The sequence below is a fragment of the Bos indicus x Bos taurus genome, chromosome 4, assembly GCF_003369695.1.
Source record: "Bos indicus x Bos taurus breed Angus x Brahman F1 hybrid chromosome 4, Bos_hybrid_MaternalHap_v2.0, whole genome shotgun sequence".
In the NCBI taxonomy this organism is placed as follows: domain Eukaryota; kingdom Metazoa; phylum Chordata; class Mammalia; order Artiodactyla; family Bovidae; genus Bos; species Bos indicus x Bos taurus.
The window spans coordinates 90,679,556-90,705,533 of NC_040079.1; the positions used below are offsets into that span (position 1 = coordinate 90,679,556).

At 36.0% G+C, this 25,978-nt stretch overlaps 1 pseudogene; it reads left to right on the forward strand.

Annotated features, from left to right (window-relative positions):
- The first annotated feature begins 276 nt into the window (after positions 1-276).
- Positions 277-25,978, forward strand: part of LOC113890920 — a 77,222-nt pseudogene continuing 51,520 nt past the window's right edge.

Consider the following 25,978-nt stretch of genomic DNA (forward strand, 5'->3'; position numbering starts at 1 on the left):
CCAGTATCCTTGCCTGGAGAATTCCATGGACAAAGGAGCCTGGCAGGCTACAGTCCCTAGGGTGGCAGAGTCAGACATAACTGAGCAACTAGCACTAAATAGGCCAACATGCAAATAGATTCTCCAAAGGAAGAATCCTTTATTCAGGGAACATCTCACAGACTAATTTTACGTAAAGAACACTGCTGAACTAAAACGATTGTAGAAATGTGGAAACTAAAAAACAACTTGGTGAAGAGACTGATTTCACTTCTTCAAGAGAATTACTGAGCCGGCATGAGTCAGAGCTCTGACTGTTCACCACCACCTCATATCAGTGATGACTTTTGGTTTCAAGTAAGAGAGTCAGACTGTCATAAGTTAAAAAAAGGAAATTATTGCAAGGAAATTCAGAGCTCACAGAATCAGCAGAAGGCTGAGAGCCTAGGATTAAATAAGGCCAGAAACCAGGGAAGGTGTAACTAGTAGCAGTTAAGTATCCAAAAAATAAGAATGCTTTGTTTTCATCCTTTCATCTTTGGACCACTTGCTAGAGGTTCAGAATCCTGGTTGAGAGTATCTAATTTTTGAGGTCTTTATTCACATGCCAGTCCTCTGGCTTTCTGAGAGTTGAGAGAAGGAAGGAATAACTCTTGCCTTTGGCTTCCTTAGTGGAAAATAAAATATTTCAACAAGCTGATAACAAAATTATCTTAGGTTGCTGAAGGAAGCCCTGTAAAGTGACAAATACTCATTACTCAGATAGCCTGAATTCCATGGACTACTCCTTTATACTACAGTTGGATTTTGTTCATGATATGGCTTTAATTTAGCTACCCTACCCATTAACCAGTGCTTTGCTTGGCAATGTTGTTTATTTTCATGGGTGCTTTTGAATGAAATATTTTATCTGTGCATAGTCAAATTCTAGCTTCCTATTATCTTTCTCTATGTAGCATGTAGCAAATTAAAGCATATTTAGCCTTTAATTCATTTTTAGGATGATTATAGAGATGTGATGTTTTAATTAATTTATTAGCTTTGTGAAATTTTTTATTGATAAAGTTTGTAGCAGACCCCATTGTTAATGACATTCATGTGCCACCACAGGCATATTACTTCATTCCACCCAACCAGAAGTGCTGGGAAATGGGCACTTCTGAACAGTCTCAAGGGCTGACCTGATGGGAAGTGAGATGTAAATACCCCGGCTCCCTTGTTTCTTGAAAGGAGTCACATTGGGCCTTGTGTTTCATATTAGTGCTTCTCAAATGATTTGGGGACCAGTTTTTCATTTTCAATCTATCATGGATTGGAAAAAAAGTAAAATGAATTATTAGAAAAATGGATGTTATAAAAATGTCAAGTTTTTATCAAAGTTTCTAAGTTATTGCTTGTAGTTTATATATATAATTTTTCCTGGATGTGTTCAAACACTGGTACTGTCACACACTGTATTTTGAGTAATACTGAGCACTGTTTCCCTAGATTCCCTGTAGGACTAAGCTGCAGTTGCCCATAGAGATAAGTGTATTCAAACATCCTTCATTCACTGCCTTTCCCTCCTTCCTTTCTCCACTGTTCCCTGATATTTCCTTATCTCAGGGTCCTCTTCTAGAGGAACCTAAACTAAAACAAGTAATAATCAGTCTGGAAACTACTCTGTGGTATTCTCCATATGTGAATTTGAATTTTATTCTTGTCTAGCTAACAGGCAACCTGCAGAATAAAAAGCACAAGGGCTTTGAAATCTGTTAAAAAACAATTTTTAATCTGCTACTTAGTAGCTGTAGAATCTTGGGCAAATTATTTAATTTTCCTGAGACTGAATTTATTCATTTATGCACTGATGAAATTAAAATAGCTATCAAAATTGCAAATTAAAACCAGGTATCATTATGCTTCTATTAAAATGTTCCAAATCTAAGACACTGGCAACACCAAATGCTTATAAGGCTGTAGAGCAACAGAAACCTTCATTCACTACTGGTGGGGATGCAAAATGGCAGAGCCATTTTGGAACAGTTTGGTGATTTCTTACAAAACTAAACCACACCCTGCTCACATTATCCATCACTCGTACTCTTTGCTATTTATCAAAAGGAGTTGAAAACTTATCTCCACACAAAAACCTGCACATGGGACATTTATAGCAGCTTTATTTAATTGTTAAAAGTCAGAAGCAACCAGAATATCCTTCAGATGAATGGATAAATACACAATGTATATCCAGATGATGAAATATTATACAGCACTAAAAAGAACTGAGTTATCCACCCATGAAAAGACATGAGGAAACCTTAAATGCATGTTCTTGAGTAAAAGAAGGCAATGTGAAAAGGCTACATACTCTATGATTCCAACCATACAATATGCTTTGGAAAAAGCAGAAGTATGGAGACAGGAGAAAGATGGTTGCCAGGTTAAAAAAGGGGAGGGAAGGGTAAATTGATGGAACATGGGAGATTTTTAGAGCAGTGAAACTTCTTTGTATAATGCTCCAGTGGTGGATGTATGTCATTGTACATTCCACGTAAAATACAGCAAGAGTGAAGTCTAATGTAAACCTTGGACTTCAGGTGATACTGGTATGTCAGTGTAGGTTCATCCGTTGTACTGCTGTGAAATGGAATGTCGATAGTCGGGGAAGCAAAATATGGGAGGGTATGGAGCAAAAAGGAACCCTCTGTACTTTGTCATTCAGTTTTGCTGGGAACCTAAAACTACTCTAAAAAGAGAATCAAAGGGGAATGAAACATGTTAGAATCCATCACATATTATCCCAAGAGTTTTTGTAATGGTAATTTAGGTTGTTTTAATTTTACAATGTAAACAACATTGAAAATACATAAATACTTATTTCAAGACTTGCATATTGTCATAAAAATAACATCAAATATCTTTGGCTTTACTGAATACATAACTTTCCTTTTCTGGAACTATACAATTCTTTACCCACATTAATAGATGTAGTGAGCATGTCTTTATATAGAAGTTTGTAATCCTAGCATTCTTTATGATGGTCTAGTTTAATGTCTTCTTAATCAAACAGATTGTTTCGCAGTCTTTTCAGCCTGAAGTCATCCTGTACAATTTGATATAATAACTGTGTGAAAGCTTCACATATTTGTACATGACAGGGACAACTTACTTAATACTGATTTTATTTAACATTTAGCACGTTTAAACTCAAATGCAGTCAAGAGGAGAAATGAATATATATTTTAAATCTTATTGCTTTATTGCTCAATACTCTAAATGTATAGCAGTGTTAAGGATTCACAGCTGGTTCTCCCAAATAAAGGTATCAGCAGACATTGTAAAGACAACATTTCACCATTGACATAGTTCATCTGTTGAGCCACAATGGTATGTGGACTGATTTGCACATCATTACACAGCTTAAAGCTTTTCTGAGCTTTGGTAATTCAGAGTAAGCCCACGACTAAAATTCTCTCTCTAAGTATTTTCTCATGATCACATTGCCTCTGGAGAATGAAGTCACTACAAAATTTAAATTATTCTAATCAAATTCACATGGCATTTTAAAACTTGGAATGCTTTCATTTTCATCCCCCTTCTCCAATTTCAAAATTACTTCATGTTTCACCTTGAAAAATGTAGCCTTTTACAGTGGTGAGGAAATTCTTTGCAAATTGCATGCAGGATATTCAATTTAAACATTTATGTAATAAATATGTTAATGTTTATTGAACATTTACTACATGTAAAGTGATAGGGCCTATGGAAAATACAAGCATTAGTAAAACCCAGTTCCTTTTCTTGAAGATATTAGAACCTGATTTGGAAGTGATATGCAAAAATAAAAAAAAGATGACTGAGTTGGTAAATAGAATAGCTTAGAAATAGGATCTAATATCCATGATAGTGTAATATAACACAAAATCTGCTTGGAATATCAATGCAGAGAGAATAAAAAATAAATAGTTTTGGGACAATTGTGAGTTATTTAGAAAAAAAACCAACATGGATTTGTAAACATTGCATTTTTTAATTTTAATTTTTCCATCTGAAACTAAACCTTTTCTTTCTTTTTTTATTGAAGTATAGTTGATTTACAGGATTATATTAGTTTCAGGTGTACACCATAGTGATTCAATATTTTATGTATTAAACTCTACCACCTATGATGCAGGAGACCTGGGTTCGATCCCTGGGTTGGGAAGATACTCTCAAGAAGAAAAAGGCTACTCACTCCAGTATTCTGGCCTGGAGAATTCTATGGACTGTATAGTCTATGGAGTTGCAAAGAGTCGGACCCGACTGAGTGATTTTCAAAAAAAAAAAGTTATTAGAAAATAATGGCTAAATTTCCATGTGCTGTAGAATATATCCTGTTGCTTACCTATTTTATATTAGAAACTTACTTTATACCAAAATGCATTCATGATGGATTAAAAAGCTTAGTGTAAAACTTTTAAGACAATATATACATACATATATATATATTTTTTTTTCTGGCATTGGTACCAAAAGTTCTCTCTAAATGTAGAAATAGTGTATCCAATTTCAAAAGAACAAATCAACAAATTTGATGATGATTCTTTAAAACTTAGGTGTTTATAAATATTTCAAAAAAGGGTAAAAATACTTAACACAGAATATGTTCATACAAATGGATAAGAAAATATGTAGTCTACAATAGACATATATGCAAAAAAGCATCAGCATATGTTTTAAGGATAGGGAATACAAATGCTTAAAAACATGGGGGAAGGTTCAGGGTTATCTGTTATCCACAAATTATTAATGAAAAAACAATGCCATTTTTGCCCACTGAATGCTCAAAGAATGTTTAAATGACAATACTTAGTCTAACAGTAGAAGGTTGAAATAGGAACTCATTAATGTTAGAATGGTAAATTGGCTCGAATTTTCTTGCAATTAGTTGACAACGTATAATAAAATCTGGCAAAGAGCTGGCTCATTTGAAAAGACCCTGATGCTGGGAAAGATTGAAGGCAGGAGGAGAAGGGGATGACAGGATGAGATGGTTGGATGAAATCACCGACTCAATGGACATGAGACTGGGTAAACTCTGGGAGTTGGTGATGGACAGGGAGGCCTGGCGTTCTATGGTCCATGGGATCGCAAAGAGTTGGACATGACTGAACAACTGAACTGAACTGAACTGAACTGAATAAAATCTGGCTCAGATGGTAAAGAATCTGCCTGCAATGCAGGAGACAAAGCAAGTTTCAATCCCTGGGTCGGGAAGATCCCCTGGAGATAAAATATCTGAAACGTTAATTTCTATCTGGAAAATTTGCCTCCTACTCCTTGGAAGAAAAGTTATGACCAACCTAGATAGCATTGAAAAGCAGAGACATTACTTTGCCAACTAAGGTCCGTCTAGTCAAGGCTATGGTTTTTCCTGTGGTCATGTATGGATGTGAGAGTTGGACTGTGAAGAAGGCTGAGCGCTGAAGAATTGATGCTTTTGAACTGTGGTGTTGAAGACTCTTGAGAGTCCCTTGGACTGCAAGGAGATCCAACCAGTCCATTCTGAAGGAGATCAGCCCTGGGATTTCTTTGGAAGGACTGATGCTAAAGCTGAAACTCCAGTACTTTGGCCACCTCATGCGAAGAGTTGACTCATTGGAAAAGACTGATGCTGAGAGGGATTGGGGGCAGGAGGAGAAGGGGACGACAGAGGATCAGATGGCTGGATGGCATCATTGACTCGATGGACGTGAGTCTGAGTGAACTCCGGGAGATGGTGATGGACAGGGAGGCCTGGCGTGCTGCGATTCATGGGGTTGCAAAGAGTCGGACACAACTGAGCGACTGAACTGAAAGATTCATAAATAAAGTTTTTTATAAAGATGGACATTTCAATATGATATAAATCACAACAACAACAACAAAATGCAAACTGTTTTTCACTCACTAAAAGAACCCTTTTCAAAGCTAAAGCAGCAAAGAAGAGTATCACGTGTTTTATGCATGCCCTAGGTATTACCTGTCTTCCATTAGTTAACAAATTTTATTAATCCCACTTTAGTGAAGTTCCTGCAGTCTTTTCCTTCTTGTGTAATTCCTTTATTGCTGTCTTAGTTCAGGCTTTTCTCATCTTTCTCTTGAACTCCCAGCCATCTCATCCCCACAGTGCTATGAGAGTTTTCCTTCAAAAATACAAATCTAAACTCAAGATTGCTTTGACTATTTGGGGTTCTTTGTGTTTCCATACAAATTTTAAGATTTTTTGTTCTAGTTCTGTGAAAATGCCATTGGTAATTTGATAGGGATTGTGTTGAATCTGTAGATTGTTTTGGATAGTATAGTTATTTTAACAATATTGTTTCTTCCAATCCAAGAACATAGCATATCTTTCCATCTGATTGTGTCATCTTCAATTTCATTCCTCAGTGTCTTTTAGTCTTCTATGTACAGGGTTCTTGCATCCTTAGGTAGGTTTATTCCTCAGTATTTTATTCTTTTTGATGCAGTGGTAAATGGGACTGTTTCCTTAATTTCTCTTTCTGATTTTTGTTATTAGTATATAGAAATGTAACCAGTTTCTGTATGTTAATTTTGTATCCTAAAACTTTATTGAATTAATTGATGAATTCTAGTAGTTTTCTGGAAGAATCTTTGGGATCTTCTGTGTTTAGTATCATGTCATCTGCCAGCAGTGATAGTTTTACTTCTTCTTTTCCAATTTGGATCCCATTTCTTTCTTTTTTTTTTTTTTTATTATCTGGTTACTGTGACTAGAACTTCCAAAACTATGTTGAATAAAAGTGGCTAGAGTGGGCATCCTTGTCTTGTTCCTGAAACTAGAGGAAATACTTTCAGCTTATAATCACTGAGTATGATGTTAGCTCTTGGCTTGTCATATATGGCCTTTATTATATTGAGGTGTGTTTCCTCTGGGCTCTGGAGAATTTTTCTGGAGAATTTTTATTGTAAATGGATGTTGAATTTTATCAAAAGCTTTTTTCTGCATATATTGAGATGATCATTTGGTTTTCATTCTTCAACTTGATAATGTGGTGTATCACACTGATTTGTGGATATTGAAAAATCTTTCTATCCTTGAATAAATCCCACTTGACCATGGTGTATGGTACTTAATGCATTGTTTAAGTTCAGTTTGCTAGTATTTAGTGGAGGATTTTTGCACCTATGTTCATCAATGATATCAGTCTATAATTTTCTTTTTTTTTATATCTGTGTCTAGTTTTGATATCAGGGTGATGGTGGTCTCATAGGATGAGTTCAGAAGTGTTTCTTCCTCTGCAATTTTTTGACATAGTTTCAGAAGGATAGGCATAATTCTTCCCTAAATGTTTGCTATGATTTGCCTGTGAAGCTGTCTGGTCCTGGACTTTTGTTTATTGGGAACTTTTTAATCACAGGTTCAAATTCAGTACTTGTAATTGGCTCTGTTTGTATTTTCTACTTCTTCCTGGTTCAATCTTGGGAGATTGTACCTTTCTAAGAATTTGTTCATTACTTCTAGGTTGTTCATTTTATTGGCATACAGTTGCTTAGTGCAGATGCTTATGGTTCTTTGTATTTCTGTGATATCAGTTGTAACTTCTCTTTTTCATTTCTGATTTTATTGATTTGAGCTCTTTTTCCCCTGATGAGTCTGGCTAAAGGTTTCAATTTTGTTTATCTTTTCAGAGAACTAGCTTTTAATTTCATTTATCTCTTTCATTTTTTGGTGTCAATTTTGTTTCTTTCTGCTTTGATATTTGTGATTTTTTTTCCTTATTCTAACTTTGAGTTTTGTTTGTTCTTCTTTCTCTAGTTGCTTTAGGTGTAAAATTAGATTGTTCATTTGGGGTTTTCCTTGTTTCCTGAGGAAAGGTTTTATTGCTATAAACTTCCATCTTAGACCGCTTTTCTTGCATCCCATAGGTTTGGGATTGTCTTTTCATTGTCATTTTATCACTAGGTATTTTTTTATTTCCTCTTTGATTTATATTCATTGATCCATTGGTCGTTCAGTAGCAGATTTCCTCTTTGATTTATGTTCATTGATCCATTGGTCATTCAGTAGCAAAAGGCTTAGCCACCCCATGTTTGTGGGGTTTTTTTTAAAGCTTTTTTTCTTGTAGTTGATTTCTAAACCCATAACATTGTGGTTAGAAAAGATGGTTGAAATGATGTCAGCTTTCTTAAGTTTCCTGAGACTTGCTTTATGGCCCAGCATATGATATATCCTGAAGAATGTTTCATGTGCACTTGAAAAGACTGTGTATTCTGCTGCTTTTGGATGGAATGTCCTATAAATATCAGTTACGTCTATCTGGTATAATGTGTTATTTAAGACTTGTGTTTCCTGATTAATTTTCTGTCCGGATGATCTGTCCATTGATGTAAGTGGGTGTTGAGGTCCTTTAATGGACCAGAAACTGGTGGTCCAGAGTCGACAATAAGTAAAGGAGAGAGAAAGAGAGGCTGATATTCCTTGGTTTACACAGAAAACCCATAAAGTCCTTTGACACAGGGCTTGTGTTGCTCATGAAGGCACCTGGCGCCCTCTCGATGGGGTGAAGGTGCATTGGTGCCTTCTCGAGAGGGTCTTAGAAGCCTCGGCAGGAGAATGAGCACTACAGGTCTCTGCGCTCCAAAGGATTAGCCTGAGAGAGAGAGAGAATGAAAACAAGACACGGGGACCAAAGCTCTGATGGAGCAAAGGTGTTTTAATCAACATGGTGTGGGCATATATACTGTCTTACAAGGTAGTTATTCTCAGCAAAGATAAAGATTAAAATTCCAGACTTACAAAACATAGGCAATCCATATTAAAGAGAAAAAGTTGTAAACAATCACTTTTACCGTATGGTTCATAAGAAGGAAGAGGGTACTTATTACCGTATTGAAAAACTAACGAAGGAAATGTCTGAATTCCTCAGCCCCAGGAGAGGCTTGCCTCTCCTCTTAATTCCTGAATATTCAGGAATTAATAAGGAACAGAGGATTCCTGACAGATCCAAAACAGCACACAGGAAGTCTCCTATTAAATGCTTCCTGACAAGTGGGGTATTAAGGTTTCCCACTATGATTGTGTTACTGTCGATTTCTCATTTTATGGTGTTAGTATTTGTCTTACATATTGAGGTGCTCCTATGTTGGGTGCATATATATTTATAATTATGTTATTGTTGTTAAATATATCTTCCCCTTGGACTGATCCCTTGATCATGATGTCATGTCCTTCTTTGTCTCTTATAACAGACTTTATTTTAAAGTCTATTTTGTCTGATATAAGTATTGCTACTCCAGCTATCTTGACTTCCATTTGCGTGGAAAATGGAACTGGAAGAATCAGGCTTCCTGACTTCATACTATTCTATAAAACTACAGTCATCAAAACAGTATGGTACTGACACAAAAATAGACATATTGATCAATGGAACAGAACAGAAAGCCGCCAGATAAACTCACATACCTTTGATCAATTAATCTGTGACAAAGGACGCAAGAATATACAATGGAGAAAAGACAGTATCTTCAATGACTTGTGCTGGGTAAACTAGACTGCTATGTGTAAAATAATGAAAATAGCATACTCCCTAACACCATATACAAAAATAAATGCAAAATGGATTAAAGACATGAGTGTAAGACTGGATACTATAAAACTCCTAGAGGAAAACATAGGCAGAACAATCTGATATAAAACACAGAGTATCTTTTTGGATCCATCTCCTAGTGTAATGGAAATAAAAACAAAAGTAAATAAATGAGACCTAATTAAACTTTTAAAAGCTTTTGCACAGCAGAGGAAACCATAAATAAAATGAGAAGACTGCCTGCAGAATAGGAGAAAATATCTTTAAACCACAAAAGATTACTCTCCAAATATACAAATAGCTCATGCAGCTCAACAGCAAAAAAAAAAAAAAAAAAAAAAGCCAATCAAAAAATGCACAGAAGATCTAAAAAGTCATTTCTCCAAAGACATACAGATGACCAAAGGTGCATGAAAAGATGCTCAATATCGGTAATTAGTAGAGAAGAGAAACAGAAACAAAACTACAATAAGGTATCACCCCGCATCCATCAGAATCATCAAAAAATCTACAAATAATAAATGCTGGAGAGGGTGTGGACAAAAGGAACCATTCTGCACTGTTGGTAGAATGTAAACTGGTGCAGCCACTATAGAGAATAGTATGAAAATTCCATAAAAAACTAAAAATAGAGCTAACATATGATCCTGTAGTCCCACTCCTGTGCATATACCTGGAGCAAGCTATAATTCAAAAAGATACAGGCACCCCAATGTTCATAGCAGCACTGTTTATGGTAGCAAAGACAAACCACCTAAATATCCATTGACAGATAAGTGGATAAAGAAGATATGGTGTATGTACACAGTGGTATATTACTCAGTCATAAAAAAAGAATGAAATAATGCGATTTATCATACTAAGTGAAGTAAGCCAGACAGAGAAAGAAAGATTATTATATGATATTGATTATATGTAGAATCTAAAAAAAATGATACAAATGAACTTATTTACAAAGCAGAAATAGACCTATAGACCTACAGAAAGCAGATTTATGGTTACCAAAGGGGAGAGTAAAGGGAGATATAAACTAGGAGTTTGGGATTAACATATACACACTACTATATAAAACAGATAGCCAAAAAGGACCTACTGTATAACACAGGAAACTATACTCAATACTGTGTAATAACCTCCAAGGGAAAAGAATCTGAAAAGCAATATGTATGTGTGTGTATATATATATATATATCTCTCTCTCTCTCTCTGAATCACTTTGCTATACATCCTGCCTGAAACTAACACAACATTATAAGTAAACTATATTTCACTTAAAAAGTAAATTAAATAAAACTCTGGACAAAGAGAAAAAGATAGTAAATAAATAAATAAACTTGTTATTATTTTCTTAAACCCATCTATGGCTCATCTTATGCCATTCCCAACCTCTCTCCAAGCCATGACAGACCTTTAGCCTCATGTTTGAAACTCTGAATATTCTGAAAGCACATTCTAGGTACTACTTTCAGTGGCATGCTCCTTGCCTCCTTCTATTTCCATCTACATGCTGTACAGAACAGAATCTTGATTTTTGTACAAGCACTTTTGCTTGTTTTTTTTTTTTTTTTGTAGCATTTTCCCTCAGCTGACCATTTCTTTCCCTAATTTTTCTCCTTTTTTGTCCTACTCTATTCTCAAGAATTATATCTATTGCTACGTCAACGTCTTTCTGGATTGCTGCTGCTGCTGCTGCTAAGTCAACCCAATGGGCTGCAGCCTACCAGGCTCCTCCATCCATGGGATTTTCCAGGCAAGAGTACTGGAGTGGGTTTCCATTGCCTTCTCCACTTTCTGGATTCCTCTAGGCATAATCTAAAATGTTTTTCACTTTGAAGTAATCTTTAAAGGAAAATTTTTATTTAAAATGTTATGTGTTTTTATAACAGAAAATATGAAGAACATATTACATTTGCACGGTGAATTTCATTTGCTTTATTTTTATGTAGTTTTGTTCATACTGGATTTACAGGTTTTGTTGTAAATCTCTTTCTATGTTGTATATTATTGTTAAGTGAGTTTGTAGTTCAGTCTACTTAAATACATTCCTTGATTCCACTAGATTTGACAGTGAAATAGACAGTATGCTTAAACTGGGTAATTTGAAGAATATTTGACAATACAAGGACTATTCGCAAACATGGGGATAGAGTCCAGTGATAGTGTTTTATCCTTGAGTTAGAAACCATGGGGAGATACATCATTATCCTTAGGCTTCAAGGGGCAAAAAAAAGGGTGTATTGCTGGACCTCAGAAGTACTTAGTGTGTGGATATCACTTGACAAGTTCTGTCATCTTTGTTGAAAAGTCAAAGCCAGCCTGAGGTCATCTTCAGGGAGGGACAGGAAGAATAACTACCCCCTACTTCATTCTTTCCCTCTTCTCTGATCAATACACATCACTGGCCAAGCCCATCCCTAAACCAGGCAGTAGTGGATTCTAGAAAGACTAGCAGCTCAAGGCAGAGAGCAAAGTATAGTGGGAAACTGGTGGGACACACAAAAGGGACTTGGCATACTCTTAAGATAGGAAGTGAATTGTTCATTGTTTTTCTACTACTTTAATAATAAACATATTTGCATAAATGTTTATTCAAATTCTTGAATAATAAGATTCTTCCTTAACTAATTTCCAAGGTGAAGTTACAGCTTTGCTTTTTTCAAAGGACCCAGAAAAATAAGAATTAAAGGACTTGATGAGATGCTTTGCCCAGTTAAAATCCCAGCCCTGGGAAATGATTGTGACTTTAAAAATGGCATCTTAAGGCAGGCTCCCAGCAGGAAATAGAAAGCAGAGTTAAGCTAGGTAATTGAAGTTTGCAGGATGGGTTTTATGGAAGGGAGCAAGTGATTGTATAGTCCCTTGGGCCTTATAACAGAGGGGAGCCTTTAGGACTCTTGTCTTGAAGTGTCAGGAGGAGGAACTGGTTCAAGAAATGCATCCACAAAGGGCATGGAACATCTGTGTATAGACGGCCTCCAGATCAAGAGAAAGGAGCTAATCAGTGAACCAGCAGGGAATAAGCAGGGCAAATAAGTGCCCAGATGTCAGTTTCTTCCTGTCCTCCAAACTCCTGCCAGTGGGCCATACAAACACAGTGGAAGCCAGAGATGAAGTAACTCTTTAATGCAGTCTACACTGACCAGCTTTCTGGGACACACAGAGAGTAGAGAAGGGAACTGGATGGGTGAATGGAAAATATCTAACACATTTAGCTTTAAAGAAGATCAAATGACCAAGGGAAAGGAGATTGGCTTTATTAAGATAGCCTTAATCTATCTTGGCAAGATTAGCAAAAGAAACATGAGACTTGCTCCTTAGTCTGAATTTCACATCTTTGCCTAATGGTTACACTTTTGTATTTCTGTTAGCTGAGGTCTTTTCCTCTAAAATACACCCCAATTTATGCTTGGATTTCCTGAATTGTCTAGTCTGTGAAACACAAGTTTCAGCATCAAATATGAACACATTTTGTTTGGCCCTCATACTATCCACTCGTAGAGTGGTTCAAAGAATTATTGCTTTTTGTGTGTGTGTGTGTGAAATGTTTTAAAATCAAGAGATTTCAAAATACCCTACTTCAGCTTCTCTTGGACAATCAGAATATTGGGCACAACTAGGCTTACATTTCTGCAAGGCAGTGAGCTAGAATTGCATATTTGCTGCCACCTAAGGAGCCTAGGCTCCCCAGTTTGCTTCTGTCTTCAACATTCCCTGTTGTTTCTTTGAGAGTCAGTTACCATTTTTCACTGTAATCATGTTACTGCTTTTCATTTACCTAGACTGGATTTGCTTACCTATGTTACATGCCTGAGTCTTGAGGACATTTAAGTTTGATACTTGCACCAAGTTAAGTTTGACCCAGGGCTTCCCTGGTAGCTCAGTTGGTAAAAATCCCCCCACAATGCAGAAGATGCTGGTTCAATTCCTGGGTTGGGAAGATGCACTGGAGATGGGATAGGCTACCCACTCCAGTATTCTTGGGCTTCCCTGGTGGCTCAGCTGGTGAAGAATCCACCTGCAATGTGGGAGACCTGGGTTTGATCCCTGGGTTGGGAAGATCCCCTGGAGAAGGGAATGGCTGGCTACCCACTCCAGTATTCTGGCCTGGAGAATTCCACAGACTGTATAGTCCATGGGGTCGCAAAGTGTCAGACATGACTGAGTGACTTTCACTTCACTCGCGCTAATGATCCTTGCACTAGAGGCTTATGGACAGAGGAGTAGTGCCTAACCTTCAACTATTTCCTTAGGATCAACTGAACATTTAATATCAGTGCAGCAGGAACTCAGTATAGCCAATGGAATTTGGCATAAGTAAAATTACAATCTTTTCACAATTCCTTTTACCAAATAATGATTACCTGTTAACCTGTTCTGTGTCCTGGTCCTCACCATTTTCCATTGTGCCTCTTCTCTCTGTGTTTTACTCAGCCTATATGAAGTGGTTTAGAATTATATCAGCTTCTCTCCTGTTAAAACAGCTTTGCTTTTGTGAAACCAGATCCTGCCTAGTTGGTTTTAGATCCTGAAACCAAATAATAATATGGCCTCCATCATGGACACTGAAGACAGCATTAAGCACGCACACAAGCAAAGAGCACATATGACAGGTCTGTAACAGGTTTCATTATTTACATAAAGTGGTCAGTAAGACATTGGGCCTGGCACCTTTAAGAAACTATTTATAAGTATTTTTTTTGAGTATTAGAAAGGTTAAAATATAATAGGAGTTTGAAGAACTTAAAGGTTCATTTTACCCAGATAGCTAACAATATGTTTCTAGAGAAGGGAGAGATGTAACAACTCAAAGCATAATTGCCATACAACCTTCTTTAGAAGGATAGCAGAGCTTGAAAAATCATTCCAAAAACCTTACTCTGTTTTGGCTTTCTCTTATCTATTTTAGGACCTAGGACAGAAGATTTCAAGATATATTAAAATACAAATACATTTATGTTTTAAAGAGGGTGAAAAAATAACTTTACTCAGTAAAAACACATTAAAGATTCTTTCTGGCTTTGGGTTTAATGGGAAAAATTAAAAACAGTAAAGTTAGAACTTGATAATTTTTGAGAAATTTAATTTATTAAATTAGTGTTTTCCTTCAACAAATACATTTTTTTTTTTTGAGTTTTTTTTTTTTTATTTTTTATTTTTTAAATTTTATTTTATTTTTAAACTTTACATAATTGTATTAGTTTTGACAAATATCAAAATGAATCCACCACAGGTATACATGTGTTCCCCATCCTGAACCCTCCTCCCTCCTCCCTCCCCATACCATCCCTCTGGGTCGTCCCAGTGCACTAGCTCCAAGCATCCAGTATCGTGGATCGAACCTGGACTGGCAACTCGTTTCTTACATGATATTTTACATGTTACAATGTCATTCTCCCAAATCTTCCCACCCTCTCCCTCTCCCACAGAGTCCATAAGACTGTTCTATACATCAGTGTCTCTTTTGCTGTCTCGTACACAGGGTTATTGTTACCATCTTTCTAAATTCCATATATATGCGTTAGAATACTGTATTTATGTTTTTCCTTCTGGCTTACTTCACTCTGTATAATAGGCTCCAGTTTCATCCACCTCATTAGAACTGATTCAAATGTATTCTTTTTAATGGCTGAGTAATACTCCATTGTGTATATGTACCACAGCTTTCTTATCCATTCATCTGCTGATGGACATCTAGGTTGCTTCCATGTCTTGGCTATTATAAACAGTGCTGCGATGAACATTGGGGTACATGTGTCTCTTTCCCTTCTGGTTTCCTCAGTGTGTATGCCCAGCAGTGGGGTTGCTGGATCATAAGGCAGTTCTATTTCCAGTTTTTTAAGGAATCTCCACACTGTTCTCCATAGTGGCTGTACTAGTTTGCATTCCCACCAACAGTGTAAGAGGGTTCCCTTTTCTCCACACCCTCTCCAGCATTTATTATTTGTAGACTTTTGGATCGCAGCCATTCTGACTGGTGTGAAATGGTACCTCATAGTGGTTTTGATTTGCATTTCTCTGATAATGAGTGATGTTGAGCATCTTTTCATGTGTTTGTTAGCCATCTGTATGTCTTCTTTGGAGAAATGTCTATTTAGTTCTTTGGCCCATTTTTTGATTGGGTCGTTTATTTTTCTGGAGTTGAGCTGTAGGAGTTGCTTGTATATTTTTGAGATTAGTTGTTTGTCGGTTGCTTCATTTGCTATTATTTTCTCCCATTCTGAAGGCTGTCTTTTCACCTTGCTAATAGTTTCCTTTGATGTGCAGAAGCTTTTAAGGTTAATTAGGTCCCATTTGTTTATTTTTGTTTTTATTTCCAATATTCTGGGAGGTGGGTCATAGAGGATCCTGCTGTGATGTATGTCGGAGAGTGTTTTGCCTATGTTCTCCTCTAGGAGTTTTATAGTTTCTGGTCTTACGTTTAGATCTTTAATCCATTTTGAGTTTATTTTTGTGTATGGTGTTAGAAAGTGGTCCAGTTTCATTCTTTTACAAGTGGTTGACCAGATTTCCCAGCACCACTTGTTAAAGAGATTGTCTTTAATCCATTGTATATTCTTGCCTCCTTTGTCGAAGATAAGGTGTCCATATGTGCGTGGATTTATCTCTGGGCTTTCTATTTTATTCCATTGATCAATATTTCTGTCTTTGTGCCAGTACCATACTGTCTTGATAACTGTGGCTTTGTAGTAGAGCCTGAAGTCAGGTAGGTTGATTCCTCCAGTTCCATTCTTCTTTCTCAAGATCGCTTTGGCTATTCGAGGTTTTTTGTATTTCCATACAAATTGTGAAATTATTTGTTCTAGCTCTGTGAAGAATACTGTTGGTAGCTTGATAGGGATTGCGTTGAATCTATAAATTGCTTTGGGTAGTATACTCATTTTCACTATATTGATTCTTCCAATCCATGAACATGGTATATTTCTCCATCTATTAGTGTCCTCTTTGATTTCTTTCACCAGTGTTTTATAGTTTTCTATATATAGGTCTTTAGTTTCTTTAGGTAGATATATTCCTAAGTATTTTATTCTTTTTGTTGCAATGGTGAATGGAATTGTTTCCTTAATTTCTCTTTCTGTTTTCTCATTATTAGTGTATAGGAATGCAAGGGATTTCTGTGTGTTGATTTTATATCCTGCAACTTTACTGTAGTCATTGATTATTTCTAGTAATTTTCTGGTGGACTCTTTAGGGTTTTCTATGTAGAGGATCATGTCATCTGCAAATAGTGAGAGTTTTACTTCTTCTTTTCCAATTTGGATTCCTTTGATTTCTTTTTCTGCTCTGATTGCTGTGGCCAAAACTTCCAAAACTATGTTGAATAGTAATGGTGAAAGTGGGCACCCTTGTCTTGTTCCTGACTTTAGAGGAAATGCTTTCAATTTTTCACCATTGAGGATAATGTTTGCAGTGGGTTTGTCATATATAGCTTTTATTATGTTGAGGTATGTTCCTTCTATTCCTGCTTTCTGGAGAGTTTTTATCATAAATGGATGTTGAATTTTGTCAAAGGCTTTCTCTGCATCTATTGAGATAATCATATGGTTTTTATTTTTCAATTTGTTAATGTGGTGTATTACATTGACTGATTTGCGGATATTGAAGAATCCTTGCATCCCTGGGATAAAGCCCACTTGATCATGGTGTATGATCTTTTTAATGTGTTGTTGGATTCTGATTGCTAGAATTTTGTTAAGGATTTTTGCATCTATGTTCATCAGTGATATTGGCCTGTAGTTTTCTTTTTTTGTGGGATCTTTGTCAGGTTTTGGTATTAGGGTGATGGTGGCCTCATAGAATGAGTTTGGAAGTTTACCTTCCTCTGCAATTTTCTGGAAGAGTTTGAGCAGGATAGGTGTTAGCTCTTCTCTAAATTTTTGGTAGAATTCAGCTGTGAAGCCGTCTGGACCGGGGCTTTTGTTTGCTGGAAGATTTTTGATTACAGTTTCAATTTCCATGCTTGTGATGGGTCTGTTAAGATTTTCTATTTCTTCCTGGTCCAGTTTTGGAAAGTTGTACTTTTCTAAGAATTTGTCCATTTCTTCCACGTTGTCCATTTTATTGGCATATAATTGTTGATAGTAGTCTCTTATGATCCTTTGTATTTCTGTGTTGTCTGTTGTGATCTCTCCATTTTCGTTTCTAATTTTGTTGATTTGATTTTTCTCCCTTTGTTTCTTGATGAGTCTGGCTAATGGTTTGTCAATTTTATTTATCCTTTCAAAGAACCAGCTTTTGGTTTTGTTGATTTTTGCTATGGTCTCTTTTGTTTCTTTTGCATTTATTTCTGCTCTAATTTTTAAGATTTCTTTCCTTCTACTAACCCTGGGGTTCTTCATTTCTTCCTTTTCTAGTTGCTTTAGGTGTAGAGTTAGGTTATTTATTTGACTTTTTTCTTGTTTCTTGAGGTGTGCCTGTATTGCTATGAACTTTCCCCTTAGGACTGCTTTTACCGTGTCCCACAGGTTTTGGGTTGTTGTGTTTTCATTTTCATTCGTTTCTATGCAAATTTTGATTTCTTTTTTGATTTCTTCTGTGATTTGTTGGTTATTCAGCAGCGTGTTGTTCAGCCTCCATATGTTGGAATTTTTAATAGTTTTTCTCCTGTAATTGAGATCTAATCTTACTGCATCAACAAATACATTTTTAAAAGAAAAACATAGTTTTGATTTTTTTTTCTTTTTACCACAAATGTAATGTAATAATAACATGTTCAGAAAAGCTTATTGTCATGACAAAATAACACAGTTATGCCAAAGTAATTATTATAATAATAGCCTATTTCACTTTTTTCCCTTCTCCACCCAACTCTTTTTTTTTTAATGAGCAGACTTGCATTGCTTAGCATCTAAGGCAGATGACAATGCATTCACCAACCTAGTGTTTGCTTTTTTGGGGTGGTGGGGGTGGGGCAAGACAAATCCCATGTAGAAGGAGATGAACCACAGCATGATAACATCCTATCAACAGCTTCTGTCTCATCTTGAACTATGTAAATTGTATAGATTATTTGATTGATCTTGATATTAAGGTGGTAAAATTCTAAAAATATTGACTGATATTTTGATATCTACCTTCTAATGAAAATCTAGTAAAGGTACATAGCAGAGTGATCCTATTACACTTGAACTGGCTGTTCAACATTTACTAAATGGTGCTTCTTACTGGCCTAACAAGCATTAACTGAGTGTTAGGATGTGCCTCGGTCCTAAAGAAGTGCAGAAGAGTAAACTGAGAGTCTGGCACAGGTCCTTCTCTTGCCGTAACATGGCAGGCTAAGTGCCTGAGAGCGCTTAGGCCAAAGTTTGTCAGTAGGCAACGAGAAAGGGGAGTGCTGACAGAATCACCTGTAAGGATTTTCCTATTTCACTCTTTAGACTCCACCAATATATATATGTATATATATATAGGAGTCACAATCTCCAGGTAAAGACGCTAATATTCTACATGTTAGAATCACGTACATAGATTTTAAAAACTACTGCCATCCAGCATTCTTTGAATCAGAATCTCTTGAGTTGGAGGTTGAGCTGATATTTAAATACAGTTGGTATTTCGAAAGAAAAAAGAAGCCTGACAAACTATTCTAATTTATAGCCAGTTTTAAGCACCACAGTCTCACTTGTGTAGGTTGAGAATATTTACAGATAATCCTGATGTTCCAACTCTAGTGCCTCTGTTCACCCTTTTTCTCCATTGCTTATTGAAAAATCCAGACCTGTATAATGAAGAAAATCACAGGGAAGAATGGAGTATCTCACTGCTGGGCCAGATCGGGGCCCAAGTTCTCGATCTCCTATTTCATCTCGATAATACTTTGTTGGGGGAATAGGGGCTGTGCTGTGCATTGTAGTGTTTACCAGCATCCCTAGCTTTTACCCACTAGATGCCAGTTGCATTTTCTCCCCAGTTGTGGCAATAATTAACTGTGTCCAAACATTGCCAAAGGTCCCTTGAGAGGCAAAATCACTTCTGGCTGAGAACTACAGGTCTAGGCAATAAACTAAAGCAAGACCTAGCAAGAAGGCCTGGGACTGGGGTAGACCTGGCCAGATATAATTTGAAATTCTTAAATGCAAACCAGAATGTGTGAAGATTTATCTGGGGCTTTATCTTTCATCTGAAGAAGTCGCACATTATTTTGAATTTTTCTGGTTGTTTATTGTGGTGTAAAAAGCTACTGTAAATCTTAGTGGCTTAGAACAGTGACAACATTAATTTTATTCACAAATCTGAAATTTGACCACGGCTGGGTGAGAGACCTTGATTTTGCTCCACTGGGGTGGCCAAAAAGTGGAGAACAAGAATCATCTAAAAGCTCACTAGCATGTCTGATGGTCGATGGCTGGCTGTCAGTTGGGGCTTTAGTGGGAGCTATGGCTGAAAAATCTGCATGTGGCCTTTCCATGTGGCAGACTGGCTTTCTCATAGCATGATGATTGGATTCTAAGGACAAGCATACCAGGAGAATTAGGCAGAAGCTGTACTGCATTGATGAGCTGTCTCAAGAGTCATATAACATCATTTCCACTGTAGCCAGTCTGCCCAGATTCAAGAAGGAACATAAAACCTATCTTTATGTTCAGATGAACAGATGCCAATGTCATCTTATAGGAAGAGCATTTAAGATGGTGTGCATGGGTACAGTCATCTTTGGAAAATACAAAGGCAGATCATTTAGTATTGCTTACCTGGTGTCTATCACAGAGCTAGCTAAAGATTGTTCTATGAAATACCTATATCAATAAGCTGGGGGATTTTTATTTCAGATGCCAATTTCTGGACCTTTCCCTTGAGGACTCTCATTTGGCAGGTCAACTTGAGGCATCTGGTTTTTCAATAAGTCCTCAAAGTAATTCTTATGTATATTAAGGATGTTCTTTGTTTATACAGATGCTTTCATCATTTACACATTTGCATTACTCATTTACACATTTTCTTCCATGAAACAAGGTGGAGATACAGAGAGAGGAATGTAGCTAACTAGAAGAACTGTTTCAAACATGTCTTTGGGGTTGTAATATGCATATATTGCTTGTCAAAAGACACTGTGAGAGTAGTGATGCTCACTGGGGTTTTGTGAACATTTGATTTGTTTTAGTTCCCATGCATCAAAATGAAAAGAGGAAAGAGATAACATTATAGTCCAAGTCAGGAGATTTGGGATTTTTTTTTAGTCTATAGTTTTGCAGTCAAATTTTATAAGATTTTATATTACATGTAAAACTATACTTTCAGCATCAAACAAAAAAAGCAGTGTTTATAATGATGTAGCTGGAGTTGTGTCATAAGGAAGGATCCTTTGTAGATACTTAAAAAATGATAATGTATATGGTAATGTGAATACCATTGTCAAGGAGCATCATGAGAAATGTGGGAAATGAAATGCTAATATAGGGACATCTCCCTGACTTAAATTTTGCTGATCAAGCAACTTTAGTTACTTAAAATATACTTGAGAAAACAGCTTGTCAAAAAAGCCTCTGTACAATCAGAATACAAAAGTTCCTACTTTACTTGAAGTGTACATACTATTAACTTGCGTGAAAATCTATCTAATAGCAGGACTCCCAGCTCCCAGCAACAGAGAACATATAGAATGGGTCAGAAAATGCTCCCAGCAACAGAAAACGTATAGAATGGGTCAGAAAATGCTCCCAGCAACAGAAAACGTATAGAATGGGTCAGAAAATGCTCCCAGCAACAGAAAATGTATAGAATGGGTCAGAAGTGGATGTCTTCAGATTGGCACAATGAGGACAAGGACAACCAAGACAATAATAACACAAAACTTCATGATTTCAAAGCAAAATAGTTTTCAGTTTTTTAGAGTAGAGGAAACCCACTTTTATATTTCATTATTTTTAGGGGTATCATTAGGTACAGTAACTACTTTTCATCATGGGGAGAATGAGTTTTTGAAAAGCTTCAACTATTTTAATTTTATACTAGGAAAATATTTTAAAACTTTAGAAAAAAATTCTTACAATCGGTTAAAATTAAATAAACTTTGGTACTTTTAGTAGATAAACCTCCATTATTCATAAAATTATTTTTTATAGATTGCTTCCTTTGCAGAAAATGCTAGATAAGAAGTGTTTATTGATGTACTCATTCTATTAAAATATTTTCTTTTAAAAAATTGTTTATGTATTATTTATTTTTTGCTGCACTGGTTCTTCATTGCTGCCTCTGGGCTTTCTCTGGTTGTGGCAAGTGGGGCAACTCTTCACTGCAGTGCATGGGCTTCTCATTGTAGTGACCTCTCTTGTTGCGGAGCACAGGCTCCAGAGCATGCAGGCTTCAGTAGCTGTGGCAAGGGGGCTCACTAGTTGCAGCTCACCGGCTCTAGAGTTTTGGTACATAGGTTTAATTGCTCCGTGGCACGTGGAATCCTCCCAGACCTGGGATCAAACCCACATCCCCCGCACTGCCAGGAGGACTCCCAATCACTGGGCCATGAGAGAAGTCCAAGATAAAAAAAAAAAAAAAAAAAACTTTTTTTTTTTTTTCTAAAAACCTTACATATGACATAAAATCTAACTTAGATGTCTAACATGGAGAACTATATCAGCATTTCAGTTATATTCATATCTGGGAAGGAACAGAACCAAGTAGAACCAAGCAGAACGAAGGATCATTTAGCCTGTCACCAAGTCCTATTGAGTCTAGCTCCAAAATTCAGCTTCAGTGTGTTCATTTCTCTTGCTTCCACTGTCACTACCCTTGTTAATGTCACATCAGCTCTCCCATCTGTGCTTCTGTAGTAGGCTATTATCTGTCTCCCTCTTCACTTGGCCCATTCCAACCCCTTTTTCATGAAGTCATCAGATCAAGTTACTTCCTTCTCTAATATGCTAATGTGGCTTTTCATTCTATTTCAAGTAAAACCCAGCATCCTTACTCTGACTCTCAAGGCCCTGTATGATCCAGTTCCTTCATACTTCTCCAATCCCATCTCACAAAACTCCCCTTTGCTCATTATGCTCTGTGTCCCTTGGCTGGAGATAGTTTTGCCTGATTCAATCAGATGTTTCTTAGGAGGCAAGTAAAGGAAGTGAGAATAGGATATGGAACAGGGAATTATTAACTCTGGTATCTCATTTACCCTTAAATATATTCAAGAGATTACACCCATTATTTCTGTATTCTATGGAATTCAAAAGATTTAGCATACACATTACATTCAGCAGTGGTTCAATAAACAGTTTAATTGCATTTACCTTGGATAGTTGGAAATGAGAAACATTTTCTTTATTCAGGCTTCTCCTATATTTACTCCATGTCATCCAATTAATGATAATTTTAATACAGATTATGACAAAAATAAGCCAGTTTCTTAAAGCATTAATAACTGCTACATTTTTCTTAAAGCCGGAAACCATGACTTAAATATTTTTATCTATAAGATGAGCTTAGGAGTGGAAGTGATACATAATAAGGACCCAAAATTTCTTTAATGAATGGAAAATTTCAAACCACTCAGAGGACCTAGTTTAAATTGCCTTTAAGTACCAAATAGATTAAGAAGTGGTTATAATTATATAGGCTGCTGATGCATGTATACAAAAGTGAAAATACATTGTGAAATGTCTTTTTACCCTATACTTATGTGAAAATATGTGATGTTGCAGGCAAAAGTTTTATTATATATTGATTATTACATAAGACCTACTAAGACAGTAGGTCTTATGTAAAATAAAACAAAAAAGAAACCTTTAGGTGGCGGCCAAGAGCTATGATTATGAATTCCATAGCCTGCTTTTGTGAGAATTTATGATCTTGTTTGAAAGTGGTCATGTTAAACCACAAAAATTCAGTGCAAAGCAAGTATAAGAAATAAAGATAGGCCTAAAAGGAATGGATTTGAATGAGAATATTGCAATCAATCAATCAAATCTCTAATTTTGATTTAAAAGTTAGTATTTTGATTATGAATATTAGGAAAGATAATTGTATTGGTATTGGGTCATGGAATTAATTATTCTTGGCAGTTAAATAATTGTTTTAATCTTGAAAGAAATCATCTTTAAACAAAATGGTAGCCTTTTAAGAACTCAGAAAGTGTAATAAAGATGTCAAAACTGTCCAGATGCTCATTGTGTAATTGGAAACTCCACTCAAAGTTGACACAAAGTCTCAAAAAAAAAAAAAAAAAAGAGGTCAATGAGCTAATTCATTCTTGCAACATCTGCCAAGCTATGGCTTCTTGGAGCATAATGTATTCTTTTTTTCTTCTTTTGCTGCTCTCTCAAATGAAGAGCCAACCAAATCCAGCATACACCTCTTTCAGTTTTAGAAAAAAAGAAGGAAAACTGAAATAATTTTTTTAAAGCATTATGATTTTCTGACAGTGTGCACTGGTTTTTCTTCTCTGCTAGTTCATTTCTTCAGTATGCACTAAGTTACTTAAAGAAGAAACAGTTTTAAACATCACTATTAGATACTGGTCTATAAAAGGTATAATTTTAAAGTTTTACATTAATGATTAGTTCTGTTAGCATTTAGACTCATTTTGTACATTTTTGACAATGTTTTTGGCAACATATACTTTAGATATTTGCTTTCATTTAATCAGAATTTTGGTGATGAAGTGTCTCTAATTCAGTTCTTATCCACCTCAGTAGCACACATTTAACATCAACTGTATGCACACCCAGGGGCATGGAGGAGAGAAAACAAAAGACAGATTCAGTATGCATGGAAATTTATAAGCTTTTCAGATGCAAGAGAACAGAAACAAGTAAAAATACTATAGCAAAAACCACACATTGTTTTTGAGCAATAAGAAAGGAGAGAAGGAAAAATATGAGTTGATATTAATTAAGAAAAGCTCTATAGAGAAGATAAAATTAAACTGATATTAATAGTTTCCCAGTACATTATTGGGAAAGTAAGCATTTTAATTCATAAGAAACTTTATTTCAATTACTTAATGTTAATATTCCAAAATTATACTGTAGTAATACAGATGTAACAAGAGCGTTGAACAGTTTCGTTTCTAAATATTCTTCACTGTGTTAGTCAATGGAGATGGTGACAGTTCAGTCACTCAGTCTTGTCCAACACTTTGTAACCCCACGGACTGCAGCACGCCAGGCTTCCCTGTTCATCACCAACTCCTGGAGTCCACCCAAACCCATGTCCATCAAGTTGGTAGTATCATCCAACCATCTCATCCTCTGTCGTTCCCTTCTCCTGTCTTCAATCTTTCCTAGCATCAGGGTCTTTTCCAATGAGTCAGTTCTTCACATAAGGTGGCCAAAGTATTGGGGTTTCAGCTTCAATATCAGTCCTTCCAATGAATATTCAGGACTGATTTCAGGATGGAGTGGTTGGATCTCCTTGCAGTCCAAGAGACTCTCAAGAGTCGTCTCCAAAACCACAGTTCAAAGCATCAATTCTTCAGTGCTCAGCTTTCTTTATGAGCTTTCTATATAAGAACCCCATGAAAAGAATGAAAAAGGAAATGGTGACAGTCCCACTCAAAAAAGCATTTAGTATGTGGCTGGATTACATAGCAAGCTGCACAAGGAGGATTTCTCAGAAATTATTTTAGTCCTTTAGCAGTTTGCAATGTAAAACTGTCTAGGAGTAAAAATTAGGCTAAAAATCTGAAATTTGAATGTATGGGATTTATGTTGTAGAAATATTTTCTATATCACCATGAACGTATTCAAAATTATATTCTTGAAGCTAGAAATCTGAGAGTTGGCTCTTACACTGTCTCTCATGGTGAATATGGTGATAAAGTTGTGGTCAGAGTACATCATTTCTCTGGAAGTATCTTCCTTCTATGTAACATGAAAGAGGAAAACTATGTCTCTAAATTTCCTCTTAACTCTAAAATGTTATGTTCAAGGATTTTTGGAGAATAAAACCCCCAAACCATTCAACATTATAAAAGTAGAAAGTTTTTTTCCATCTCATGAGTAAAAGCATGGCATATTTCAGTGAGAACTGCAAAATGAATCTAACTGTATATAGTACCCTATGCATAGGTCAAGATGACTCCCTAGCATTGTGCAATGTTCAGCCTGTATGACTTATATGTTGGCTTAATAATTATATCAATAATAAGGAAAATAAGGTGTACAAAATTCCTCTGCAGTAAAAATTTTATTATAGCAGAATACAGAATTTTATAAATTTGGTTTTGTTTCCAACCCATGGTCCATTTTAGAATCTGAAGTCTTTAAGCAAGATAAAAACTGTTAAATGCAAAAGCAGTACTGAAGAAAATGGAAAGAGCATATATTTTAACTATGGTGAGTGATAATGATTGACCAAGGTTTTGAGTGCTATAAAATCAGTAGATATCATGGGGCATGAATGTTTTCTGATGGATTTAAAAGGCTGAAAATTAGTCAGTGACTGAGTGTGACTTTTAGGTGCTTAATAAATGTAATTTACATTAAACATTAATTTCAAGTATGACAAAGCAAGCATAC